Source organism: Adelges cooleyi, unplaced genomic scaffold, assembly GCF_023614345.1.
Source record: "Adelges cooleyi isolate 19-005CV unplaced genomic scaffold, UGA_ACOO_1.1 ACOO_flye_CR_arks_rails_tigmint_CR_PRNA_248, whole genome shotgun sequence".
NCBI lineage: Eukaryota > Metazoa > Arthropoda > Insecta > Hemiptera > Adelgidae > Adelges > Adelges cooleyi.
In genome coordinates, this window is record NW_026095913.1 from 1,561,513 (window position 1) to 1,566,159 (window position 4,647).

Sequence of the window (4,647 nt, forward strand, 5' to 3'; positions counted from 1 at the left end):
TTATTATGAAAACACCTATGAAGTGACTCAAAAACCTAAACTGTAGATTTCGAAAGCTATTTTATGAAAACAACATTAGAAGTCTAAATTCTAAAAAAAATCACTTTACCCACCAACCGCTCTCAAGTAAGCTGTGAAATTGAAAACTGGTACCAAATTTGAAATCAGCGTCCCAAAAAAATGTATTATAAATTTACCTATTTCTTTCTTTTATAGTCAAGTCCAGATTTTTATTTTCAAGAAAACGCTTCGAAGTGGGTCGGTGTAGTATACTAATATTTGTAATTATTATCAAGTATAATATAATGGACAATTTTTTAATGATTTGGTGTGGAGTGTGCTAGGTTTTTTTTAAAATAAAGAATAGTTTGCTGAAAATGTTGACCAGTTTGTAACTTGTTTTGAATTAAAATTTAAGTGTAAAATTTAGGACGGAAAGTGTAGTGCGGTTGATTAATTTTGTCAGATAAAAAAATAACGATACACTTATCTCTTCCTCCTGTCCTTAATTTTTAACTTAAATAATTTTTATAAGTAATTATTCAAAACTGGTCATAGACGAGACAAAATTGCCAACAAATTATTTTCAACAAAAAAGCAACTAATTCAATATATACGTTAACATTTATAAATTAACCTTCTTTAATCTTGATAGCGAAGGGAAAATATACAAAGACCTTAAATTGTAATTATACGATAAGAATCAAAAAGGTTTTACGAAGGTAATTTTTTTTCATGATTTTTAGTATAATATCATCAAACAGCCAGATGGGCCGCGCCAAGGGAAAGCGAGCGAACATTGTGTTGAATAAGAGAATAATTAAGAAAATCCCTTATAATTAATCATTCGGGGTGCGTTTTTTTTTTTTTTTTAGTAAAGTCAAACGACGAAAACAATGAAAGACAATCGTTGTATTCCACTGTTGTAATTAACGTTTCGCCAAAGCCGTTTGTGATTTACAAGTACTCTTTTTACGATTTTGTAAACGAGTCCCCCGGGAGCAGGTATGTGTATCACTCGAGTCGTGGAGGCGTTTTAGGTGTGTTGTTTTTCCTCTATCATTGAACCCCAACACGACATTTGTCCAGCCCTTTATGACCCTGCGACGTGGACTGTTGCCAATTTAACCTGATAACCACGCTCCGCTACCAACACTGATCCCGGTTAGGTTCTCGGTGTCCAACGACATTTTACACTAGGTTGACCACGAGCAACGGAACCGCCATAATCACACAACGTACCATTATTGTTAATGTGGACTGATCTGTAAAAAACGCAACAGTGTACACCTAATGATAATAATATTCTAACACATTGTACGAGTATGACTCTTCTGGGCCGTTAAACCGAAAATACAAGCGTGAAACTGTTAAAAAAGGAACAATACAACATATTTTTTATTCGGCTCTCAAACTGTACACACTTGTCCGAAATGTGACATTATAAACTAAAAATTGTCATGGTTTTTTCAAAATATTATTATTATTATCATCATCTCTACCGTACTTAACACCAATTTTAATGCAAAAACGTTTATTTTAGCACTATTGAAAACTACATTATGCTTAGTAGTTAGTTTACTGCTAACAGAAAATACCATAAATGCCAGTAAATGGATCATTTTATCAACATTATATCATTGAGTTCAGTAAATTAACTTGTTTACTAAACACAATTTTGAGAAATTATGATTTTTAGCCAGTTTTTAGTAATATTGCTCGTTAATCATAGAATTGCAAATAATTGCAACCTGAACCTAATTGAATACACTCAGTAGACCTTAAGCTTTTTGTTGTGCAGCCGACGCCGCTCGATTAATAGACTAAATTTTATGTAAATTCGTAGCGAAAAAAAAAGTTTTATAATTTTCAAAAATAATTAACTATTACTAATAATAATGGGAAAAAATATTTTGGTAACCGGAAATGTAGCTTAATTATCGTAGTTTATTCAGTGTAATCACTTTTACATAAGGTTTTAATTATGTTTGCCAAAACGTGTAAAACAATATATAAAGAAATCTAGATCAACTATTTTATTCCTTGAGATACTCCAAAGAGATATTCAAAAGTGACTGGAACAAGTAGGGCACATGGAGTCAACCAATAATTGCAGTATTTTTTATTATAGTAGAATATAAGGACAAAAACATATAATTGACATTTTTGGTAATTTGACCACCCTAAAAAAAAAGCAAAACTAATCATGAAAATATTAATGCAAGTCAATACGGTTATTTTGCCAACCAAGCCGGAAATAATTCATAGAACAAGTTTCGATTCAAACAGTATTGTCTGTTATCGAGAAAACACTTGTTGGATTTGTCGACACATCTGAACCGTGGATCACATTATTTTTATCCAGGTACAGTATATATAAGGTCTAAGCCAGCCGGGACGACATTTTCGTTGTTATTATTTCTTCATCTAATATTCTTTCTAGCCGGATTATCTCCCATAGGTTGGCGCGCGCGTGTACAAACAACAACAATAGTACTTTCTTATGTGTATATTATGACGTGTCTTCTTCGGTGGATTTATCGTCTTTGTTTTCTTTGCCGGTGCCGGTGGAACGGCTTCTGCCTGGACTGCAGCCCGGGAATAATATTCCTCTGTTAGACTTCGGATGTTGGGCTTTGTAAGTTTCTCCTAGTTCCGGATAAGGCGGCGGCGGCGGTGGCAATGGAAATCCGAGGCAACACAATGCAAACAATATAATATAAACTCTACATTATTCTTTGGTTAGCAGCTAGCAAACGGCGGTGGCGCGCGTCAGCCCAGGGCCCGTTCCGGTGAGGAAACGGTAATAGAATTCTGGCAACCAAAGCAAACACTGCTGCGATGGCGGCTACTAAAATAACACGCCGACGATAATGTACTCCAGATAAGTGCAACGTTTACGCCGGAGAAGTTATTTCCCGAGAAATCCGAATCTCAGTACGGTGTTTCCTTGAGTAAATATTAGTTTCTGTCGAGTAATCGGTTGTCTTGGCTTTTTCCATACGGCTCAAACGCCAGCGCAGCAGCCGCCTCGGATGCTATAGCCGATAAGGATGTATCAATATTAAGTGTGTCTGTTGACAGTGAAAACCGGGCATCGAATATCGTGTATGTTTGAAATCAGACTGAAGATAGGTTAAATAAATACCTATAATATATGTAAAAAAGAAAACAAATGGAAAACCCCAAAAAGAGACTTAAACACTGTCAACGTGGATTTTGAAGACTATTATGGGCTTACATATTTAAACTCTAGTAAATTACCTGTTATATAATCGCAAAATAAGTATGCCAAATCATAGAAAAATGTTTAACAAAATTTGAAATTACCCTCTCTTTTTTTTTTAGTTTTCTCAATTTATTTTTCTTTAATTATTTTTAAACGACTTAAACAGTTATTATCATTGATAGTTTGATATTTGTGACGTTTTACAATGGTAACCTGAACCATCATATCTCTTGACAGTTATATTAAGTTTGAAGTCTTTAAAACACCTATATTATTATTTTTGTTGATTAATAACAGTAGGACTAATATTCGCTTAACAATAATAATATAGGTGGTAACTGTAACTGAATTTCTGAAAGTCTCAACTTCGTATGGGTACTACTAAATAATTGATTCTAATTTGCATGTGACCATGTGTAAAGTTTAAGTTGTCTACATATCCACGTTCATGCTCAAAATGGTGCAATAATTTTGCATAATATGCTCAGGAGTAAATGTTTGTTCATTAGGTATAACTCTTATTTTTTCATGTCATCAAAAACATTGCTTTTAGTCGTTTTGAACCTTAACTTTCAAATCATTTCTTCGACATGTTATAAGAGCAATGTTAAAACTGTCGGTTTTACAAAAAATTAACATGACAAAAATAATTTGCGGTATCATTATTATTGGATTATTTGACATATTTACATCAACGGTCGTTATTGTCTTATTACTATTATTTGACTATTTTTTTTTTTTGTATATAACAATAATTATTGGAAAATTAATAATAATTCGTATGTAGTATTTAAACTGTAAGCTATGTAAATTGTTTCCACATTAAACGACTCCCTAGGCCTAACAAGTAATAAATGCTGTAATAATTATCTCAATGCGCCAAAGTTTATTCATTATGCTCTCAGATATGAGCAAAGATAATTAATTGCACATTTTTAAACAGTAAAACATGTTAATTACGTATACACTTTAAGACTGCAGAGCTCAAAATGTATTTTTTTTTTTAAATCAATAGATGTTTAATATTTTACATCCTATATCACCTATAGTAACATGCATATATAATATAGTCATGATATATTATAGGGTATGTTTATTGTTGACAGGATAAAATGAATAATTTATTTGCGTTGTTTGCATGTACATAAAAATACTCGTGTGTGTGTGTTTTCTGTGTGATTTATTATTATTTAAAAAAATACAGTTAATTGTTTTCCACGTTAAACTGTTATTTCTTCTCCGGTATAACGCTTTAACGGGTGTGTGAACGCCTGCCGCCTCATTAACTTTCTTCAAGAAAACGTTAACGGCTATTAAAAACAAATAACCGCACCGTGTATACAATATATATATATATATATATGTACTATGTCGGAAGATGCTCCGATATGAACAAGCCATACACAATGTGTATAGTA